General features: G+C 40.7%; 1 pseudogene; it reads right to left on the reverse strand.

Annotated features, from left to right (window-relative positions):
- The window catches only part of LOC121578381, a 42,538-nt pseudogene that overhangs the window by 11,117 nt on the left and 5,584 nt on the right, over positions 1 to 25,837 (reverse strand).

The raw sequence follows: 25,837 nt of genomic DNA on the forward strand, positions 1-25,837 counted from the left end.
AAACATGTAGTGTCCACCCAGTTTAAAAGGAGGGCTATGGCTGTTTACATTGCCTACTATGCCACTTTCTCTGTATAAAATGGGTCTTAACTTTTAAACTAGCAGAGATCTCACACTGGAACTTTGATATGCCCGTAGAGCACGTGTCAAACACAGAGCACGTGTCAAACACAAGGCCCTCGGCCTTTGCAATGATTTGGGTTGTCAATTCATTTTGGCCTGCTTGCAAACCGCCCACGACGTGCTGCACTACAAGTCACAGCAAGCACTGCCAATATGCTGCATGCCAGTAAAGGCCAAATTCAATATGTTATCAAATACTTTTTAAAAAACCTACAGGAGTCCTACAATTCTAAATCAAATAGCTAAATGATCCATGACCATCTTAAAACAATTCCATATGTTAGCTTAGTAGATATCGCAAACCAAGGGCTTAGACTTGGTTTATAGTTTAGACTAGGCTTATGACAGTCTGTTACAAATCAGTCTGACAGTACTTCAATCGGAAGGAAGTATGGTTTGAAGTGACTGAAATGCATCAAAAAGGTATTGGGAAGTTCAGAAGATCATCGGGCAATAATTTTGAATGATCTTCTGTGTAGAAAAAAACATAATTGATGATGTTCATTGAGAATGTACAGTGAGGGAAAAAAGTATTTGATCCCCTGCTGATTTTGTACGTTTGCCCACTGACAAAGAAAAACGCATGTCAGAAATGTTATAAATTGATTTGCATTTGAATGAGGGAAATAAGTATTTGACCCACTCTCAATCAGAAAGATTTCTGGCTCCCAGGTGTCTTTTATACAGGTAACGAGCTGAGATTAGGAGCACACTCTTAAAGGGAGTGCTCCTAATCTCAGTTTGTTACCTGTATAAAAGACACCTGTCCACAGAAGCAATCAATCAATCAGATTCCAAACTCTCCACCATGGCCAAGACCAAAGAGCTCTCCAAGGATGTCAGGGACAAGATTGTAGACCTACACAAGGCTGGAATGGGCTACAAGACCATCGCCAAGCAGCTTGGTGAGAAGGTGACAACAGTTGGTGCGATTATTCACAAATAGAAGAAACACAAAATAACTGTCAATCTCCCTCGGCCTGGGGCTCCATGCAATGATCATGAGAACAGTGAGGAATCAGCCCAGAACTACACGGGAGGATCTTGTCAATGATCTCAAGGCAGCTGGGACCATAGTCACCAAGAAAACAATTGGTAACACGCTACACCGTGAAGGACTGAAATCCTGCAGTGCCCGCAAGGTCCCCCTGCTCAAGAAAGCACATATACAGGCCCGTCTGAAGTTTGCCAATGAACATCTGAATGATTCAGAGGAGAACTGGGTGAAAGTGTTGTGGTCAGATGAGACCAAAATCGAGCTCTTTGGCATCAACTCAACTCGCCGTGTTTGGAGGAGGAGGAATGCTGCCTATGACCCCAAGAACATCATCCCCACCGTCAAACATGGAGGTGGAAACATTATGCTTTGGGGGTGTTTTTCTGCTAAGGGACAGGACAACTTCACCACATCAAAGGGACGATGGACAGGGCCATGTACCGTCAAATCTTGGGTGAGAACCTCCTTCCCTCAGCCAGGACATTGAAAATGGGCCGTGGATGGGTATTCCAGCATGACAATGACCCTAAACACACGGCCAAGGCAACAAAGGAGTGGCTCAAGAAGAAGCACATTAAGGTCCTGGAGTGGCCTAGCCAGTCTCCAGACCTTAATCCCATAGAAAATCTGTGGAGGGAGCTGAAGGTTCGAGTTGCCAAACGTCAGCCTCAAAACCTTAATGACTTGGAGAAGATCTGCAAAGAGGAGTGGGACAAAATCCCTCCTGAGATGTGTGCAAACCTGGTGGCCAACTACAAGAAACGTCTGACCTCTGTGATTGCCAACAAGGGTTTTGCCACCAAGTACTAAGTCATGTTTTGCAGAGGGGTCAAATACTTATTTCCCTCATTAAAATACAAATCAATTTATAACATTTTTGACATGCGTTTTTCTGGATTATTTTGTTGTTATTCTGTCTCTCACTGTTAAAATAAACCTACCATTAAAATTATAGACTGATCATGTCTTTGTCAGTGGGCAAACGTACAAAATCAGCAGGGGATCAAAAACTTTTTTTTCCTCACTGTATCTACAGTTGAAATTTGGCCATAGAATCAATGACTGAAAAATTTGTATTTTCACCGTCCAAAAAATACATATTTTCAACGTCTGGAAAATACGAATTTTCGATGTCCGGAAATAAAGCATTTTCATATATCATTCAGCGCCTAAAATGCACCTGACGTCAACGTCTGGAAAAGTATTTTCAACGTAATTTAGCTTAATGGGTACGCTACACTACACATCCAGAAGTCGCTCTGATACAGAATAGAGAGGGATAGAAGGAGAGAAAAGAGAGAGAAGGCTGTGTCTGACATTACAGAGCTGCTCCAAAAATAGCTCCCTGGCGCCCTGGCCTCCAGCTTGGTTGTCATGGTGACAGAACCACCGGGCTATAAATAGACTATGAGCTCCCAATCTTCTGTGACTGGAGTGAGGCCAGAGAGAGGGAGAGACAGACAGAAAGAAAAGAGGAGAGAGAGAGAAAGAAATGCAGGGAGAGAAGAGGGGGGGGGAGGAAAGGTGGAGAGAGGCCAGCAAAGGGAGGGCTGTGAAGAACACAATGCTGGAAATAGAGAAGGAAAGGGGCAACACAGGCTCTAAACAGGAGAGCATTCTAGAAATCACAACCGACTGGGATCGCAACAACGTAGCTACGTACGCAGACCAGGAAAGTTGTGAGACGCGCTAACAGTGTTACAGCCATACAGCTGGAACCAACAACTGTTTACCTATTCTCACGCTGGAAATGCAGTCAGCTTGATAAATAGCCTAGGGACGATTTTAGATATGCATTGTGCAGTGTGTGCACCTACACGAAAATACACACACACGACCAGGGCTTTCAGTTTGAAAAGCGCTTTTACACTCTCCTCAAACCCTGTTTCCAGTGAAACCTTTCTCCCTCCCTCCCTCATGTGATGACTCAGTGACTCAGTCCCAGCCATTTTCTGTCCCTGCAAACCGGAGAGGGAGAGAATGGGAGAGAAGAGTTTACCAAGAGAACAGTGTATAGAGGAGTAAAGATAGTGTGGCTTTGAGAGAAAGCTACGCCACATTATAGTAGCGTCAAACGCGGAGAGCATTGACAGGTCAGACTGAATGGTCAATAGCTCATCTGATACGTACGACAGCGGCTAGTTGGCTAGGCTACTCCACACAGCTCCATTTCCTCAGCATTTCCACAGAAAGCTCTCCACAGCAGCCTGAGGGGAACAGCTCAACAACCTCTCTGCTTTCGCTGCGGCGTCGCAAATTCACTTCCCAGTGCTGTTCACTGAATTATCTAGTGAGTTTACGTGCAAACCTTATCAGGAAATCTGAGCTACAAATGCAAAATGAGGCCTAGTTTATCAACTTTAGTGTGGAATACAGAATTAGGCCAAAGCGAACAATTGAAAATGCATTTTGACAGATTAATTGTCAAATATGACTGCAAAACTCCTAATACATAGTGACATTTGTTATATTGACATTTATTTCAAACCCCCCTTTTTTGTGACATTCATGTAGGACTGAGATTTATGCAGGTTTACCCTGCTCTCAGTAGGTCTAAACCACAGAACAAAACTGGTTGACATTTTATTTTGGGTCTCTGTTTGGTTTCCTATTTATACTACAGTATCGTCTTCATGTTACTGTTGGAACTTTTCAAGGCACTCCCCAAATTGACCCCCAATTCATAACGGGATCCGGTAAAGGTTTTCTCTCAAGAATCTGCAACGTAACGTGTTTTATCACTATTGTTGAGGAATTAAAATGTGGTGCTCAGTTACAGAAAGACACTATGACCCCATTTTGACAACACAAATAAGTAATACTTGTAACAACAGCCATTTCAGAACTTCTAGGCATTATATGTGACGGACATGAGAGGAGGGTGATAATGTATGTGGTATAAAATGAAATGATAAAGATACATGTGGCACGCGATGCAATCATTTACATTTACATTTGACATTTTAGTCATTTAGCAGACGCTCTTATCCAGAGCGACTTACAGTTAGTGAGTGCATACATTATTTTTTATACTGGCCCCCCGCGGGAATCGAACCCACAACCCTGGCGTTGCAAACACCATGCTCTACCAACTGAGCTACATCCCTGCCGGCCATTCCCTCCCCTACCCTGGACGACGCTGGGCCAATTGTGCGCCGCCCCATGGGTCTCCCGGTCGCGGCCGGCTATGACAGAGCCTGGATTCGAACTAGGATCTCTAGTGGCACAGCTAGCACTGCGATGCAGTGCCTTAGACCACTGCGCCACTCGGGAGCACAATCACATGGGTGTTGTGAAATAAATACTGAGAGGAGTATATGAAGTGGTAGCCTATATTTCAGTGTTTTTGGAGAATCAAAATGTCACCCTGTTGCACTGTAAACTAAGAATAATTAGCTTTCTGGTATTGCTAAAATGATTAAGATACAAAACATCCTTAATTAAAAACAACACAGACAACCACATCAAAACCTAACAATCTGACGATAACAGAAAATAAGGTATTCCATGAGCCTGCCTCCATCTGACTGAGGCTGCATTGCCATTTCAATCTCCTCAGCCGAGTCCTTATCACAGCCACAGAGAGGGGGGGACACTACAGAGGGAGGGCCTTGACATTATAATAATAATAATAATAATAATATGCCATTTAGCAGACGCTTTTATCCAAAGCGACTTACAGTCATGCGTGCATACATTTTTGTGTATGGGTGGTCCTGGGGATCGAACCCACTACCTTGGCGTTACAAGCGCCGTGCTCTACCAGCTGAGCTACAGAGGACCACACATTCCCTCACCAACTCAGACAGAGATTTTCATTTCATGCCGACACCTTCATCAATGATGCTAAAGTTGTCTCTCTTTCCCCAAACACACACACACACACACACATTCTTTCTCCTTCTGCAGCTAGCCTGAGTTAAAAATAGCTCTCTCTTTCTCGGCTTCTCCGTTTACATAAGCATACAGTGGGGGAAGGGGAGCACTTCCGGTCTGGCCAACCAGCCCAGCATCTAATCCACAACACAGGCTGGGCTGCTGGGCTTCTGGGTATGGGAGACAGGAGGAGAGGGCTGACATACCTACCCCGCAATGCAGGAAAGACCCCTCTCTGTACGTCTCCATTTAGCCTGCACGTAACTGTCTGTCTGCCTGCATGTCTGTCTGCCTGCCTGACTGCCTGCCTGTCTTTGACGGTCCAGGAGCAGGTCCCATCCCAGTGCTCAGAATAACAAACCACAATTAGGGCTGGGTGATATGACCTAAAAATCAGATCTCGATTTTATCCAACTTATGGGCGATTCCCGATATATATTTCGATTTTGTTTTACGTTTCTCTAAATAAGCTTTGTTGAACAATTAAAGGTCAATACACCGCATTTCAAACAGTCGGGGATAATCTAATGAATTCAGGACTTGAAAAATTATACCTAGGCTAAATATAAGCCTTCAACCATAAGAACCACTAATCATTTAATTATTTTATAAAAAAGAGTTTAACCTGCGTTTTTGCAATAATCACTGATCTGGCTTTCAAGACTGTCTATGAAAATAAAAATGTTGTTACAAAAGTAACCAAAACCGTGCACAATGCAGATCCACTAATAATGACCAACTTCTGGTAGCAGGCATTGTAGAAAATTAACACAGGCTCATAAACAATCTCTCAAGCACAAGTCCACTGCTAGTGTGTAGCCAGCTTACCTTTATATTTAAAGTCTAGCCAACTTGGAGCTAATTGCATGCTAACAAGGTAGAACAGTTGAACTGTTATGGATACACCCTCTCGTCTGTCTCCAACTGTCTAGCCTGTTCACTTTGTTTAGATGTTGAAATCAAGTGGCCTACCTGGATAAGAAGATGCTTATTTCTCAGAATGAGAAACTCAGAATGAGTTGCCAATTCCTTATACAAATACATATTTTTATGCTCATTGCACATTTATAAAACACAGACTAGACAGCTAGCACATAACAGTATGTGGCTAAAATGCTAGTACCTGGTTTATTTTCCACAATAATGTTCCTTGATACTCCTGTCTTACTAGGGTCTGCACTGTTCTACATTTTGGGAGTTGAGACATAAAAAGGGTATCGTTACAAAGGTTAAGTTCTCCTCCATTACAATAAAATAATGTTTCAATGTGTTTGGTGTCGATATGACCGATTTATGTTGGACCAAACCTCAAATGCAAATAGCGAGTTGAAACCGCTTGCTGTCAGAGAGGAAGAAGTGATATTTCGTCTCTTTGTTGTTGTGAGTGGCAGGGGGGAGGGGCTTGGTGTCTGTGTGCGAGTGGGAAGTTGCACAAGTGCACACAGCACAGAAGGAGCGAAGGAGGCGAGACCAAAAAGTCAAACACTAATAAAAATGGGGAAAAAGTCTAACCTTGATTCTTGCGATACAGGCATTTGGAACATTGTGCTAAAACATACGTTCAAATTAATCAAATGAATTCAATATATTACCCAGCCCTAACCAGAACCACATTTCATACAAGGGAGAGTTTTCATGATCATCTTGCTGCAAAGCTCCAAGAGCATCTGCCTTCCAATAACTCTGGGTTCATGTGACCATTGCATGACTTATAACAGAGACAGGCCTGACAGAGATCAAAGGACGGATAAGAAAGAATTCCAGAAAAGAGAAGCTAGGAGCCGAGGAGGAGGGAAAGGGAAGCTCTACTGTAAAAACCTCTCCCAACACAGCCACAATGAACCTATACTGTAAGTGCACAAATCACCAGCTACACAAATAAATACCTACGCTACTGCAAGACAATCTCAACAACAGCCATACTGTACATTCGGGTTGCCATTGTCAGCTGGACAAATATAATACGTTTGCAACAGAAGAGTTAAATGAAAAGAAAATGCATAGTAAACCTGTACTTAAGTTAGAGAGTCTTGAATTGATGATATGAATTCAGAGTAAGCATCAAAAAATGTGTTACACAGCATGTCAGACAGAGGGAAAATGACTGGGTACTTACTACTGTGCACAGTCGATCAGCTGGTACTCATTGGATCTCTCGAAGCAGGCCTTCACCCCCTCGTCTTGCCATAGGGTCTTTGCATGCTCATAGAACTCCTGCAGAACAACACAACACAGAGAGCTGGATCAGGACAGTCCATGGGTAGAGAAGTGAACCGGTTGCCAACTTGGACCCAACTCAGATTAGAGAAGTCCTTCAACATTGCTTACATTTCAGGTATTCATTTCATTTAGGCAATAGAAAAATGGATGCCTAGGCCCTAGCCCCTCGGCACTCCTGTAGATCTGAAATATTGAATAATTGAGGAATATGGTGAACATTTCCCCTAGCCTATCAGAAGGCAAGATTAATCAATGATTGCTTAAATCTATCCTATCTAACTTCTCCAGGCTTTTGCTCAAGTCCTATTATAGCACACCTCACCAGTTAATCCTGAGGAGGAGCTAATTAGTATAATCATATGTGTTAAAGTTAGACAAACAAAATCCTACAGGAGCTGCCCAGGAGGGTTGGCCATCCCTGGGCTAGCATGGAGGCTAGGAGTTAATTTGGAATTCAACCAATCAGAACGCTTTTTTAGTCTGTAAAATAACATATTTGGGGCGGACATTGCATCTGTATTCCTTTTAGTGGTCTCATTGAACATACAGCTGTACCCGTCCCTTCGGAAGACGCTGCCATGTTGACATTGGTGAGTGGAGGACAGAGTGGGCGCAGGACACGAGATACAGAGGGAACCAAACATTCTTCAAATCAAGAAGCCTACACATGAACAATGAGGGACAGCAACACGATAACAGAACAGAACTTTCCCTTTCCAACTGACAAGGACTCTCTAAGAATTCCCAACTAGGCTTCTGGACAATAGTAAGACAGAGGCCTACATGACAATTGATATAACTACCAAAATGCAAACCAAACAAAACAGAAATGTTATTATCTGTCAGTCTCACTCTGAACACACCGCAATCCTGACATCAAGGAGCAGTTGAATGCTAGTGATTCAGTAGCAGGGCCAGGTGTTTCACCTAACCACGTTGCCTAACCAGGTAGGAAAAAAACTCCTGTCCCTATTCACGAGGTATCCCATCAGCGTACATAGCTGAGGACAGACAGACAGCGAGACGCCTCTCCTGGTTCAAACTAGTGTTATATTTAGAGAAGGACAGAAGAGGAGAGGAGACAGATGAGGAAAATGAACATAGAGGTTCAGCAAGTTCATTGAGACATGGACACAATTTTACTGAGACACAAGGCCGTTACATAGAATAAGCCAAACTCTTTCAGGGTTGTGGGCTGTACAATGGTAAGGAAAACACTGGGATACAGTATATTCAGGACATCAGCTAAGCTCAGCAGCCCTCTCCTTCTCTTCTCTACAGGGTTTCCTCTCCCCGTCAGTCTCCCTGTTCCCTGTTAGAAGCCCAAGCAAAGCGGAGCAGCAGGCAGAGTCAACCAGTCAGACTGGTTCCTGGTAGGCCCTAGCCTAGGGCCAGGAGATGGGGGGGAGGGGGAGAGGGAGGAGGAGGCAGAAGCCTATCAGATAGTTTTCTCTGCCCAAACACACACAAACCCACATTAATGTAATCAGTTAGATGCTTCAGAGAAGTAGTCAGTAGCCACAGACATTCCAATCCACCATATATTTAGTGTTGATTGACATAGATTCCTTTGGCACAGCAACAGACCATATGAAAGATCCTCAAATCTATAGAACGCATCAGGGCAAACCTAATGTTGCAACTAGGGCTGTGACGGTCATGGAATTTTGGATGACGGTAATTGGCCAACCGAATGACCGCGTTCTCTGTAATTATAGAAGTCAATGATGGCATTCAAGTCAATGATGGTATAATGGGTGGACTGGTGGCCATTGCGAATGTAGGCTACCCATAGGAGCAAAGCAGCAAGTAAAAGCAGCAAGTAAAAGCAGGAAGTGCACCCATCAATATGTGCTGTGATTTCTTGTTTCAACTCAACTGACATTACAAACAATACATTCCATTGCATGAGCCACATCAGTTAACATCATTTGAATGAACATTCTACATTACCGTGGAAATTATTGCATCACAATCCAAGGCAGCCATTGCGAGTGTACCCATAGATGCGGTAAAGGAGTCAATGGAACGCAGACGTTCCATTGACCAGATCGGCGCACATTCAACAAATCTGATCTAACAAAGTGGATATTCGTCAAATCCGTCATGATTTATGTATTGTAACAGGCCCACAATAAGCTTACTTAAGTCCGATTTGGATATATTTGGCTGTTTTCACTGCATAACATGTAGAAGTTGTCCCTTTTCAGGTTTAGAAGAAGTGACTGCTAAATGCTAACTCCCGTTCATATAAGCTGGTTAGCATAGCTAGCATTCAGAAATAGTTGATGATAGTCAAAGTTGTTTTTGAACTGTAATGCAGTTGATTGGTAACAATGACATGAACATGTGTTTGTGTTGGGGTTGAAATCCATACAAGCATTATACTCATACACATATAAACACAGCTTAAATGTAGACACATTTTTGCTGGGGGGCAATGAGGAGACTCGGGATCTTTCCCCCAAACGTTTCCACGGCAATTCCATTGTTTTGGTCGAGTTCGATTGACCTTTACCGCTTCTATGAGTTTACCAGTCAAATTGCCAGGGTTAGAGGTTCTAAGCCCATTCTACTTGTCACACCCTGGCTAATGGACTCTATTTGTTGAGCCAGAGTGTGTTTGTTCTATGTGGTTATGTCTATGTTGGGGGTTCTAGTTAGTCTGTTTCTATGTTTGACTGAGTGACTCCCAATCAGAGGCAACGAGTGTCAGCTGTGTGCTGGTTGTCTCTGATTGGGAGCCATATTTAACTGTCTGTGTTTCACTTTGTGTTTGTGGGTTTTTGTTCCGTGTTCGGTCAGTGTCACCGTGGACTTCACGAGTCGTGTATTTGTTTTGTTTAGTGTGCTTTTTATCGCTGTCGATAATAAAGATCACCATGTTCGTGCAACACGCTGCGTATTGGTCTACTTCGCTTCAAGACGATCGTGACACTACTCATCGTTTGCTCTAACACCTTGCTTACTCAACCACACGAATGCCCGGCCGTCCCGTCTTTAGTCAGCTGTTCTTTCCTAAAAAAATAATATATATATCGTCGAGGAATGGACTCTACAAGATGTTGAAAGCGTTCCACAGGGATGCTGGCCCATGTTGACTCCAATGCTTCCCACAGTTGTGTCAAGTTGGCTGGATGTCCTTTGGGTGGTGGACCATTCTTGATACACAAGGGAAACTGTTGAGCGTTAAAAACCCAGCAGCGTTACAGTTCTTAACACACTCAAACCGATGCGCCTGGCACCTATTACCATACCCCGTTCAATGGCACTTACATTTTTTGTCTTGCCCATTCACCCTCTGAATGGCACAGATACACAATCCATGTCTCAAGGCTTAAAAATCCTTATTTAATCTGTCTCCTACCCTTCATCTATACTGATTGAATTGGATTTAACAAGTGACATCAATAAGGGATCATAACTTTCACCTGGTCAGTCTATGTCATGGAAAGAGCAGGTGTTCCTAATGTTTTGTACACTCAGTACTATATATATATATAATATATATATATATATATATATATATATATATATATATATATATATATTTAGACAGTTATTTTACTTCATCCATAACCATCGGTTACACAGTTACATGGTAGTTGTTTCAGCCCTAGTTGCAACTTCTGATTCAGAATCAGAACAAGTTATTAACATACTGCACATGGTGTCTTGGTCTTCTACATATTGGTCGTAAATCACTTTAGAAATTACATTTAACCTGGATTGGAATGTTAGGCTTACTTGCAGTGAACACCTTTACAGGCCTTGCCTGCCTGGGTGTCTGCCTGCCTGCTTGCTTACCCTGCCTGCCGGTCTGCCTACCCTGCCTGCCGGTCTGCCTGCCTGTCTGCCCTGGGAACATACAGTTTGGAGGGTGTTTCAGAGGTGAACTCCCATCAGACCCATTTAGGGTTATTAAACACAATCAGTGTTAACAGGCACAGGCTGTGCATCTCTCAGGTGAGAGCCTCATTCAATTGTGAGCATCCCAAGGGGAGTACACCTGCTAATTACTGAACCACAAAACAGACAGACAAACAGACAGACAGACACCATACTGTAGTAGCTACCGTGACTGATGTGATGTTTGACTCGGAACTTATTGGCCCAAGTTTAAAGTTGTATTAATCGTACAGGATACACATGGTATACATCGTCCAACGAAATGCTTACTTGCAGGTTCCTTCTTGACAATGCAACAACAATAAGAAATAATAAAAGATAAGAATACGAACATGAAGTAAATGGCTCAGTAGAATAGAATAAACATTTGAGCATAAGTATAATACAGGAAGGAACCATTTATAGTCCAATATTTCCACGTATTTACCCATTCCTCCATTCACTGACTGGGCCTATTCCATCCTGCCTCGTCTTAAGAGTTCTTCCTTTGAAATTCAAAAACGTAGACCTATATCACGTTAGCAGCCAGTTTGACTAATGTTCATAGTTTCAACAGTTGAAAACCTTGAGATGGAGATTATCTTTTGGGACACAAACTCTGAATGAGACAGCAGTATCCAATTAGTTCGAACCAGACTGTTTTAGCCCACTGAGCCAAGGCAAAATTACTCATCAAGTGAGTGTGGTTCATTGGACCACCTCTTTTACTGCAGTCTCCAGAGGGTGACTTCCTGATGTGCAACGTCAGAGAAAAACCCTGAAACATGCCAACATGACAGAGATAGCGTGTGATTGTTAATTAGATAGAAAAATACTTACCGACGTAAATTCGAAATCCTTCTGATTTACTAGGTTCAGGATGTATTCGATTCGGAATTGATGTGCTGGGTTGGCTAACTTGACTGGGGGTGTGAGTGTACTCATGGCTGTCACTATAGTCTGGAATTAAGGAAAAATGGAAAGACATTGCTTTAAAAAAACGACTCAGAAAAATACGGATACTTTTTTTCTAAATCGATACATAAAACATTTGAAGGATTTCCTCTATTGGGCTACTAGTAGTGACTACTCATATAAACAATGAAAACAAGAGGGAGAAATGAGCAGAAAACAGTACCAATTACTTACCTCTATAGCTTCCTTTATATTGTTCTTTATGTCTTGAATTTTCTGTTTCTTCTCCCTGTGAAGCATGAAAATGAGAAAGTCAGCGACCAAATGTAATCAAAATCAACATAAAGGTATAGTAACACACTGAAAAGTAGAATGGCAGATTGGCAGTCTTTACTCATTGCTGAAGTCTGAAAATCCTAAAAAAAAGGACCCGACCACAGAGATTTCATATCCATCAAAGATTGAGCCAATGGTTTTTCTATGGGGCTGATGCGTTGATGGACGACGGAGAGACAATGTCATTTGGATAGATAGACAGATACATAGTGCATTCTTCGTGCATTTCATCAGTCTCTGTGTAGCTGGGTTGTAAGAATTGAGGCGTTTCCGTGACTGAGTAAGAGCAGTGCACTGTGTGACCGAGAGGAGACTCCACCACATTCCTCACACGAAGACCCCGAAAACACCCGCAAAAAAAACAACTGCCATACCAATCTCTTCTCACCTCTGCCATACCACTCTTCTCCTCTATCTACTCCTCCCTTCTTATCCCCTCTCCCTATTATTCTGTCACTCCCCACCTCTATCTGTCCTCCTCATCCTACTCTCCAGCACCTGGTACTGACTGGCACTCCCTTTCCCCCTTTTAGTAGGTAGGTACAACATTCTAGTCTGAAGGGCAGGCTGAGGCAACAACCCTGAACTGAAGCAAGTATGATAGAGATCACCTCTCTCCATGTATTTATCAATAGGTTACACCAGGGTGCATAGCTGTGGAACACTAAACACGCAACATCTGTCCTGAATTGACCATCAAGACAATCTGTATAAGGTCCCTGCTACGGACTGACTGACTGATGTGTGTGTGTCTGCAAGTGTGTCGGTGCGTAATGTTTACCTACTACAGTATATGTTTTGAAATTGTGCTTTGTATTAGGTGATCTGTATTATATGATGTGCATGTAATGTGTGAGCAGTGGTACGTGTATGTCCAAGACAAATTTCTCCTTTGGACAATGAAGTTGATCTGATCTTATAATAATAATAATAATAATATGCCATTTAGCAGACGCTTTTATCCAAAGCGACTTACAGTCATGCGTGCATACATTTTTTTGTGTATGGGTGGTCCCGGGGTTCGAACCCACTACCTTGGCGTTACAAGCGCCGTGCTCTACCAGCTGAGCTACAGAGGACCACATTATTTAGCCATATGTGGAAGCCAATAGGGCTGGGAATTGCCAGGGACCTCACAATACGATATTATCAAGATTCTTAGGTGCCGATATAATATGTATCGCTATTCTCACGATTCTATATGTGTTGCGATTATATACTGTGATTGTATTGCGATTCGATGTTCCAAACATATCGCTCACCATCTGCCTGCTGCAGAGGGACAAGAGAGAGTCATGAGAACAAGTTTTCATCAGTCGTGGAAATAAAAGTGCAGTAAAAAAAATTGCCTACCTATTTAAAAAGAAGATGGAGAACAAGCTATGAAGGAAAAATACTGGAGTTTTGGTGCAGGTACAGCCAACTAGCGCAAAAATAATATTTGCGATAGTCAAAACAATACGATATGACATATTGTCAAAAATAATATCCCGATATGTTACTTTATCCATTGTTTCCATCATCAGTAGAAGCCAATGCCTTTTGACTTGTATGTGTTTCCTCTGGAGCAAAATTGTAGCAGTAGGGAAAATGTAGAAGGACTGAGAAGCTCACTTCTGGTGACTTTTTAAAAGGACATTCTACTCCAAAATTAATTAAAATAAAATTATGCTGACACCATCTAAAATATAATTTCCACCTCCAGAAATGAGCCCAATAACATATTGGTAAAATGATTTGTTTAAATTATTTTAACATATTGGACCATGCATATAGCCTATGCATGGTCCATATTAGCAGGTATGCTATTAGCAATAAGCCTTATCAACTGTAGCCCAACTAGTGTTGGGCGATATTACGATATTATCGGATATCGAAGATGATTGACAGCCATCGTCGATGGTGACGACATTGTGATGTGACAGACGATGTACAGCCTACAGTGTCTTCAGAAAGTATTCCTACCCCTTGACTTATTCCACATTTTGCTGTGTTACAGCCTGAATTCAAAATGGATTCAATCGATACACCAATACCCCTTAATGAAAAAGTGAAAACGTTTCAGAAATGTTTGCATATTTATTGAAAATGACATACATAAATATTATTTACATAAGTATCCACACCCTTGAGTCAATACATGTTAGAATCACCTTTGGAAGCAATTACTGCCATGAGTCTTTCTGGGTAGGTCTCTAAGAGCTTTGTACACCTGGATTGAACAATATTTGCATATTATTCTTTTTAAAATTCTTCAAGCTCTGTCAAGTTGGTTGTTGATCATTGCTACACAGCCATTTTCAAGTCTTGCCATAGATTTTCAAGCTGGTTTAAGTCAAAATTGTAACTAGGCCACTCAGGAACATTCAATGTCATCTTGGTAAGCAACTCCAGTGTATATTTGGCCTTGTGTTTTAGGTTATTTTCCTGCTGAAAGGTGAACTTGTCTCCCAGTGTCTGTTGCACACTAGTTTTCCTCTAGGATTTTGCCTATGCTTAGCTATATTCTGTTTATTTTTATCCTAAAAAACTCCCTAGTCCTTGGCGATGACAAGCATATCCATAACGTGATGCAGCAACCACCATGCTTGAAAATATGAAGACTGGTACTCAGTGATGTATTGTGTTGGATTTGTATTCTGTACAGGCTTCCTTCTTTTCACTATCATTTAGGTTAGTATTGAGGAGTAATTACAACGTTGAGCCATCCTCAGTTTTCTCCTATCACTGCCATTAAACTCTGTAACTGTTTTAAAGTCACCATTGGCCTCATGGTGAAATCCCTGAGCGGTTTCCTTCCTCTCCGGCAACTGAGTTAGGAAGGCCACCTGTATCTTTGTAGTGACTAAGTGTATTGATACACCATCCAAAGTGTAATTCATATCTTCACCATGCTCAAAGGGATATTTTGTACTTTTATTTTATCTACCAATAGGTGCCCTTCTTTGGGAGGCATTGGAAAACCTCCCTGGTCTTTGTGGTTGAATCTGTGTTTGAAATTCACTGCTCGACTGAGGGACCTTACAGATAATTGTATGTGTGTTGTACAGAGATTAGGTAGTCATTCAAAAATCATGTTAAACACTATTATTGCACACAGAGTGAGTCTATGCAACTTATGTGACTTGTTAAGCACATTCTTACTCCTGCACTTATTTAGCCCTGCCATAACAAAGGGGTTGAATACTTATTGACCCAAGACATTTCAGCTTTCCATTTTTTATTAATTTGCTAAAATGTCTAAAAACATAATTCCACTTTGACATTATGGGGTATTGTGTGTAGGCCAGTAATACAAAATCGCAATTTAATCCATTTTAAATTCAGGCTGTAACACAACAAAATGTGGAAAAAGTAAAGGGGTGTGAATACTTTCTGAAGGCACTGGTTTTCAACTTGTCTGGCACCACGCAGTAAAGCGCTGACCAGGCAGCCCACAGCAGGGCCTATTCCTTTGCTATAGCCTGCATAACCTATTTCAATAAATATGTTATAAACAATATACAGAATGCAAGAGAACAATGTAGACAAAGCTAAGATTTTCACCAAAGCGGCGCAAAATGTCCAGTCAGAAAATATAATAGTTTTTTCTCTCAGTGCCGGATGGTCTGGGCCATATAGCTGAAGCCTATTAAATTTTTTATAGCGGACACTCCGGTGTGTCATTATTTTAAAAGACTCTCTCCATTTGATAAGAATATGACTTAAGTTTTTATGCATGCTGGCTTTCTCCTGCGGCCTCTCGCAGCGCTACTTCATGATCAAAGAATTAATTTCTCAGAAAGTTACGTTGTTTTTGAATAACCTAAAAACATGATAGGCCCAAGGTAATAATCAGAGAGGTAGAACAAAGAATAGCAAGATAGAAAAATCTAACGAGTAGTTTGAACAAGCCTTACAGTTGAGCAAAGCTTACGTCTATTATAAAATAAATGATGCATGCATCCCTCCTCCTTGCCGTTAAGAACCAAACGGACAAAAGCAAAATCCTACTCATTAAAATAGCCTATCAAAAGCATTAAGACAATTTAAAATTAGGAATAGTATTTTGCAAATAGGATATTCTAATAAAGTGTGTAATGTCCTGAAGTTGGAGCTTTCAAATGGGAACAATTTTGAAAGTCAGAGTCTATAGTCGAGCCTCTATCACAGTTTTATTTTGAATGACAAATATTACATGCAAAAAGAAGTGAATTTGAGCAAACAATATCAAGATGGAAAAATCTAATGAGAATTCAAAATAAAAAACTTACAGCTGAGCAAAGCTTATGAAAGAAATTATGTGTAGAGTAGGCCTATTTCCATAGCCTATTATTATCAATGTATAGAAACTCCCTACAACGTATAGAAGCCTAGGCCTAATAAGAATAATTGAATAATTATCCAGTTCTGGGGACAGCAGAGTTGCATGCTCTGCAGCCGGGCCCTGAATGATTTACAACCCATCACACGATGCACAGTCAGCGAGGCTGTCTTGCGCGTAGGCACTCACAGACATACATGTCTTTCGTGACACATCTCCAATAGGCTACTAAAAAATATTTGGCTCCAAAATATAATGATTCCTCTCGTACTTCCCATAACATGCGAGCTCATGCTAGTGGTCCTTTTTAGCTGTCTTTATTATTATTATTATTATTATTTTTTTTTATTTTTTTTGGGGGGGGGGGCAATTGGAGGCGATACCATTGTATATCACGATGTTTTATGGGTACTTCATCACGATAGGACAAAGGTTGACATCGCCCAACCCTAAGCCCAACTGATAGCGGCATAGTGGCTATAAATAAATAGGCTGGAGCATTGGGTTGCTTATCTGCATTTACCTTATTGAGCTAATCATTAGCTAGATACCAAATGTGATCTTTTAACTAGTTAGCATCATATTGATGAATTTTATGTCCCAAAAAACTTGCATAAACACAGTGAATATAATGTAGGCCTACCTGTTAGGGTAATTTGGGGTAAAACACCACCCAGGGTTACACGTCCCTGCCTGTACTTCTCACAGAAACCGCTTCATTTCCCCCCCCAACACTTTTCCTGGTTGCCACTACTCTTGCTCAACTAAGAATTGGTGACATGTCATTCCAAAAGTGTTGGGGAAAGTCACTCCCCAAAAATTATTTTGAGGTATGGTGGCGTTTTACCCCAAGTTACCCTACAATTGACCCAGTTACATTCAGCCCCACTCTCCCCTATGCACTCACTGCAAATTGCAGAGTGGTAATGTGCTTAACCATGCTGTGCTAAAAACTGAGGACTTCAAATGGTGCAGTTCTCGCATATTTAGGAGTTGAGAAATAAATAAAGTAGGAATGGAAAGCTGGGATCCCCCTCTTTTTAACAAAGGTCATTAAAACTGCTGTCATTTCGCAATTGCATTATGAATTGTTGTGCATAGACTGCTTGTCAGAATGCATGTTTCCCTCCCTATGGCACTCACAACTTGAATGCGCCTTGAGAGGAATATTTATCTCCCATAGATGAACTATTCTACTATGGTCTGGTTTATCTATTCATTACTCGTTTTGTTTGCAGCGGAAAAGTAAATCTGGACTGTTAATCTTCAAAGTGCGTCTCGGCAGAAATATTTTTTGGAGTGTCGGCAAAGATGTTGCTGTGTCCCAGCGCCACAGATAAATGACTGCAGCGGAAACACTGCTGATCATTGTAGTTCTGGAATGATCCGAATAATTGTGTACATGAGCAGTCAGAATCCACAGAAATGAAGCCTGCATGAACTCATATTGTTGGGGAAAACAAACGCTTGAGGCAAATTACAGTTTTTCTTAAAAAGGTTCTACAGTATTGATGTTGGCGTACTATATCACATACTATAGAAACTATGAAAAGAAGCTGGTGAAACCAAAAACCTCAGAATTTTCTCTCGATGAGCAGTGCTAGAAAAAGATTCAATAGCATGAACATAGTAGGAGTAGGCTATGCATGTGATTTCAAACTATTCAAAAACAACTTCAAGGACCTGTTGTATTTTTGGAGCTTACCAACCACTTGTTGTTTAAAAACTGTTGAAAAAATAGGCAATTCTTAGAGCAATAAACTTCGTAAATATGATCAATTAACTCAAGCAGAGTTTCACCTATAGGAATAACTAACACCTAGTCTCTCTGGTGACAAACATTCATTACATTTTACATTTTAGTCATTTAGCGGACGCTCTTATCCAGAGCGACTTACAGTTAGTGAGTGCATACATTTTCATACTGGCCCCCCTGGCCTCTCTGGGGTGGGACGCAGTTGTGGGTTTGGGTTATCTTTGTATGCATTATTTGATCGCTTTTGTACCTGTAAACCCCCCTCTGAAAAAAAAGGACAAAACTAAATAAAAAGTTGGTCACAAAAGAAAAACGCATTTGTGCCCTGGAGCGACTAATCAGCCTGAGAATCCTAGGACATTGGTTCCCCGTTTAGAGTTCAAATCTGTGTAATATAAATGGAGTAAGACCCATATGGCCTTCAAGTGGCTCCTACAAAATAATATGTGCTTGACACGGTTCTGCAAAGATTTATGAAATTGGGAAAAATAATACTTACTCTGCATTGAAGCCATTCACATGCAGTATTCGCATCTGTTTGACTATCGTGCTCTTCCCAGATTCACCAGCACCTGTAAACAGAGAAAAGAGGAAGATATATGTTTTAAAAACACCTCACTTGACAGTGGTCTCTTTAGGGCAATATCAATTCCATTGAGGTAAACACGGTGAACATGGTTTTGTTGAGTTCATGTATCCAAAAGTTCATTCTTGCAGTGCATGAATAATGTTGTTTTTGGCCCTACCAGAGTTAATAGAGACCCTAGTCATTGTCACTTCAGACAGGAATCAATGTTTGGAGGAATCAAAGTTTGCATTGTCATTAGGCCTAATACTGTAAGGTCAACATGTAGAACATGATTCCATTTTTTTTGTATGCCAATGATGAGGAGGACCCTACCAAATCAACCCAATTAAAGAAAAACTGGAAGTTTAGGTAATATTTTGGTATTACATGATTGATCAAGTTTTCTAGAATCATAAGTCAAGAAGACACTAATCATCTGTCTGTGTGAAAGAAAACAGCATTGTAGCTGTTACTTCCAGACATTATAACCCACACAATACAGTTATGCTGTACTTGTGTAATAGGAACAACTCCATTACTATACAATTATAAAGCAATTACTATGTAACAACATGATAATACAATGTGTTACTTGAGTAATTACAGTGTTATTACATAGCAAGGAGCAACTTGATGCAATGCGTCACCCTAGGCCTACTGTCAACTAAGTCAGTACTGGTATTCGCAACAATTATGATTGAAAGCACTTCAAGGAGAACGTAGTGTATGATGATGAAAACTGCACAATCTTGAGGCCTATTATTTGTAGGTAAATCTCTTCGTAAATCAGGCCTATAGACACATATTGCTAGGCCTACACCACAAGCAATAATTCCCCTAGTCGGGTGGAATCATATGCAACAATTTTGCTCTGGAAAAATAAACAATGTTGCAAATAAGGGTGTTGGTGGCTTTCATGTCCAGCTGTGCAGCGTGCTTCAAATGACAGGACACAAGTGTTGCCAGTGTAGGCCTGTGACAAGAACAAACTCCTATCAAAAATGACAGCACAAACAAACGTAAAACCCATTCCATTAAAACAAATTGAATGGTCTTTGTGCAATGGCCTACCTAGGAGGAACCTAGGCCTACATAAAAAAAAAACGGTCATTTACAATGTCAGACCCTTGCCACTCTCAAATGCCACAATAACTATGGCTGGGATACCCACATTAAGCATGGCATGAAACAATTTACCAATAACTTTAACATGTCAGAAACCTACCTAATAGTAGTAGCCGGTGAGTAGCTCGGTATATCTGTTTGTCTTTTTGAAGCTGTTTCTCTATCTTTTTGTTTGCTTCCCTCTGTGCCTTCTCCTCATTACGTTGGTCTTCAGTCTTACTATTGCCCAGACAACCCATCTTCCCAAAAACCCAATTAAAGGGTCGGGGGTGGGGGGATTAATATAATACAACAATTCTAGATTCCTAAATTGGCCCAAGAGAAAAGCACCTTGATGAAGATGGGTGACATTTATATTGTATTGCCAGTTGCAGAATAAAACCACTGTAACCTGTAGATGATCAAGGCCTCCACAGACCGTAGCCTATATCACATATTACTGTTAATTATCTATAGGCTACAATAGATCATTCAGGGAGAACAGAGTGGTGTTGCTAATGACGATACCCGGACCGCCCTCTTAGACGGTTGATTCTTATAAGGTTTTCACTGTAAATCCACAATGAAGTCATCAAGATTAATTTCAATGTGAATATGATTCTTCAGCGCTACAATATACATGAACGGTCTCTCGAGTCGGGATTCCCACGACGTCTTGCAGTGGAGCTGAAATCCACACTGAATTCTAGCAAATGTCTCCTCTTGAACCCATCATCGGTTTCACTGGTAGAATTCTGACTACTGCCATTCAAAACATTTGCTGTTCCATCAAAGCGTATTCCCCTTTTCTTTTGCAATTTGCCCTCAACCTCAGCGAGACGGGCCGAGCAGATAGGAGGATAATTTATTTTGCAAAATTAATATTTCCACTAAAATGACGGCATGTGGATCATTACGCCATGCTTCCTTCTTCATCCGAATGTCTTTTAAATCCAGGACAAAACGTATCCGTGTCAACTATATCATGTTTTAGTCAATGATATTAATTTATTTCCCCTCCTCGTCACAGATGTTGGTTGCTTTTGGGGTTTGTCCAGATCAAAAAGGCCTTTCTCTCGGTCTTTTTCTTTGCCGCTGTAAATTGTATTTCTCCTTACATCGGTAAGCTTTTCTGGGCAAACAAGGACTCCAGTAGGTTTTCTTGTATGCAGTAAATACAATTTCCCCGATTCAGGTATATTTATGAAAATCCTCCGTTATGTTCCCGTTTCTCGCGGGTAGAGCCTGCTGTCAGTCTAAGCTTTGTATCCCTTTTGAATTCGTATGGTAGATAGGCTGGCTACATGTGCATATATATGAACATACTGCGATATATAGCCTAATAATTTATCGAACGATGACAGTTATTTTTAATGTAAAGGCCAGATCTGCTCTTGAATAAATGTGAATAGATTCGTTTCTTTTAAGTATTTTGTAGTATTTTTTTCATTTTCTCTGAGAATTGTACATTGAGATAGATAGCGTTGGCGAGATTGGGTGGGGCAAACAGCTCTCACTGAACCCTGGGAACGACAAGAGTGTAATCACATGATTGCCCAAAACGTCATGAAGTTGCGATTCCGAAGAGAAAAAGGCGCCCTCTCTGAAGAAATTATCATCCATACCCTGGTTTTAATGTCTATGGACCATACAGGGCAAGTAGGCTACTGTAGAACAACAGATACATTGCAATCATTATAAAATGGATACAATGTATACGTGCTGGAACTTTCTAATCACTCTTGACTTCTTTATTCCCTCTCTAAACCTCTGAATATTTTGGTGGCTTTGGAATTATGATAGATCCATCATAAAAATAATTAGAAAATACAAAAGGATTTGTAAAGAGGTAGTTTAACTATTAATTTAAAGATAATTTATACATCTGTAATAAACTGTTATAAAACTGCTTGAAACTTCACTACTCTGCAAGCACCAAATAAATGCACAATTTCAACCAATGTGTCACAAATGTTTATTAAATTACTATAAACCATCTTTAAATTCATAATAACCTACTTATAAACCCCTTTATAAATAATGTACGTATATCTTGATATAAATTCGTTTATGGATTAATATGTAGATGAGGTGATAAACACAAATTAAACACATTGCATTTCTAGCCAGATATAGGCTTACTAATTTATTGCTTCCCTGGGTTTTGCTATTTTCCCAATATGTGAAATAGTATCAGCCCCGCCCTCATACATACCAGTCTTCCTTAATGTTCTTTCAAAAATTCGGATTTCCCACTGCATTTAACAACAGATGTATCTACACTTGACCACAGCACAAACTGTATGAGTAGGCCTATGTGGTGTAAAGACGGGGTCTGTTTCTGAATCACGATATAAAGTCTATGCAAGTCCTCTAACATGAAGGCCTAACCTAACAATTGGTCTATGGTGAATTGATAGTTGCCCAATTATCATTTGTGTAACCTATTGTCATGGGTGTTGTCAACAATGATGACAGACTAATATCAGAGCTCAAATTCTTCCGCTAGTGTTTTTGACATACTTATTTTTTTTAACTGGGCAGTCCTTCTGCTAATATGGTCAGATGACTATCCCACTGTTTTGAGATTAAATATAAACATATAGGCTGATATATTTCCTTGAACTGTCCCATCATCATCACTATTTCACAGGAATGGCCCTAGCTTTTTAGGGGCCCTAAGCAAGACTTGGTTTGGGGGCCCCCCACCTCGCGAGTAAAACATTTTAGTGGTGAACTCTCTTGACGGCGCAAAGAAAATAAAATGCAGTTTCAAAGTTAATTTACTGGAATCCTACGCATTTTGCCAAGGGGCAAAGAGTAAATGTTGTGGTTTTAAAGCACATTTTCTACAATTGTACACATTTTGCGGCTGGCCCTAAGCGACCGCTTATGTTCCTTATGCCCTGCTATTTCACCAAGGTGACATTTGGGACATATTGTTACACAAGCTAGGTTTCCATCCAATTGGCAACAGATTTTCATGCTAATATTCTAAAATACGCATAAAGGAAATATGCAAATTGTTCCACCAGTGGTGTGTTTCCACCAAACGGACTTGTTGCGGATAAAAATCAGTCTGTGATGATGTAGTGCACCCAAAATGTAATTTTTTGCTAGTAGTTTCCATCTACTGAATCAAAAATCGAAAGTTCAATGTGTTTCCATCACATTTTCAACTCTACTGATAGATTTGTCACAAAAACTGTTGCGTTAAATAGCAAATGTGCCTACTCTGGTCATGGCACATGCACTCTAGCCAATAGCTCACACAGTGCAGGTAGGCTAGTCTACATGATTATTATGGATAAGAGCGAGAATATGTGTATTTGTCAAACGGCAGTCAAGCATCGATCATCATGTCACCAGAATAAGACCCTTGATATTTATTGGAAAGGAGCATCAAGCTCATCACTTTGCACTTTCACCACCCTGTGAAGTTCATCATAACTTATTTCATCTTTACACTAACAAATTGCTGTAAATTCACAGCAATACTTTTACAGTAAGCTACTGTAACTCTATATTGCAGTACAGTACTGTAAAGAGCAATGCATTATGGGGGCTCAATGGCAAATTACAGCAATTTTACAGTAAAGTACTTTTTGGCTGTATATTTACAGCAGCATACTGTGAATTATGGTGCATTGTGGGAAGATGTTGTGGGCGGAGAAAGAATCTCTGTCTCATTAACATATTTCAAGGCGTGCTTTGTAAGAGGTTATATTTGTTGCACCCATTAGTGAGAATTCCTGAGCTGTTTGGAATTTCTGTGTGCCTTCCTTGATCCCCCTGTTCCTTTAATGGAAGTTTCCCTCATAATAAGGAGCAACTTGTGTATTGTGTACAAATTATTTGCAACTTGTGTATTGTGTACAAATTATTTGTGTTCAGGGTGATAGTATGGAGCCAGATACCTGCCAAAAGGTTGAACGTACAGTACCATTCAAAGGTTTGGACACACCTACTCATTCAAGGGTTTTTCTTTATTTTTACTATTTTCTACATTCTAGAATATCAGTGAAGACATCAAAACTATGAAATAACACATATGGAATCATGTAGTAACCAAAAAAGTGTTAAACAAATCAAAATATACAGTTTACATACACTTAGGTTGGAGTCATTAAAACTCGTTTTTCAACCACTCCACACATTTCTTGTTAACAAACTATAGTTTTGGCTACTTTGGCTGCAAATTTTTCCAACAATTGTTTACAGATAGATTATTTCACTTATAATTCACTGTATCACAATTCCAGTGGGTCAGAAGTTTACATACACTAAATTGAAAGCGGCAGGTAGCTTAGTGGTTAAGAGCGTTGTGCCAGTAACCGAAAGGTTGCTGGTTCTAATCCCCAAGCTGACTAGGTGAAAAATCTGTCGATGTGCCCTTGAGCAAGGCACTTAACCCTAATTGCTCCTGTAAGTCGCTCTGGATAAGAGCGTCTGCTAAATGACTACAAAAAAATAAAAAATAACAGCTTGGACAATTCCAGAAAATGATGTCATGGCTTTAGAAGCTTCTGATAGGCTAATTGACATAATTGGAGGTGTACCTCTGGATGTGTTTCAAGGCCTACTTTAAAACTCAGGGCCTCTTTGCTTGACATCATGGGAAAATCTAAAAGAAATCAGCCAAGACCTCAGAACAATAATTGTAGACCTCCACAAGTCTGGTTCATCCTTGGGAGCAATTTCCAAACGCCTGAAGGTACCAAGTTCATCTGTACAAACAATAGTACGCAAGTATAAACACCATGGGACCACGCAGCCGTCATACTGCTCAGGAAGGAGACATGTTCTGTCTCCTAGAGATGAATGTACTTTGGTGCGAAAAGTGCAAATCAATCCCAGAACAACAGCAAAGGACCTTGTGAAGATGCTGGAGGAAACAGGTACAAAAGTATCTATATCCACAGTAAAACGAGTCCTATATTAACATAACCTGAAAGGCCGCTCTGCAAGGATGAAGCCACTGCTCCAAAACCGCCATAAAAAAGCCAGACTACGGTTTGCAACTGCACATGGGGACAACGATCATACTTTTTGGAGAAATGTCCTCTGGTCTGATGAAACAAAAATAGAACTGTTTGGCCATAATGACCCACCTAACCGCCAGGGTTGCACACACCAAACGCCAACGCTTGACGCAAGTATAAACACCATGGGACCACGCAGCCATCATACCGCTCAGGAAGCAGACGCGTTCTGTCTCCTAGAGATGAACGTACTTTGGTGCGAAAAGTGCAAATCAATCCCAGAACAACAGCAAAGGACCTTGTGAAGATGCTGGAGGAAACAGGTACAAAAATATCTATATCCACAATAAAACGAGTCCTATATCAACATAACCTGAAAGGCCGCTCTGCAAGGAAGAAGCCACTGCTCCAAAACCGCCATAAAAAGCCAGACTACGGTTTGCAACTGCACATGGGGACAAAGATCATACTTTTTGGAGAAATGTCCTCTGGTCTGATGAAACAAAAATAGAACTGTTTGGCCATAATGACCAATTCACCCAACTTATTGTGGGAAGCTTGTGGAAGGCTACCCGAAACGTTTGACCCAAGTTAAACAATTTAAAGGCAATGCAACCAAATACTAATTGAGTGTATGTAAACTTCTGACCCACTGGGAATGTGATGAAATAAATAAAAGCTGAAATAAATCATTCTCTCTACTATTATTCTGACATTTCACATTCTTAAAATAAAGTGGTGAACCTAACTGACCGAAAACAGCGAATTT

The sequence above is a fragment of the Coregonus clupeaformis genome, chromosome 12, assembly GCF_020615455.1.
Source record: "Coregonus clupeaformis isolate EN_2021a chromosome 12, ASM2061545v1, whole genome shotgun sequence".
Taxonomy (NCBI): domain Eukaryota; kingdom Metazoa; phylum Chordata; class Actinopteri; order Salmoniformes; family Salmonidae; genus Coregonus; species Coregonus clupeaformis.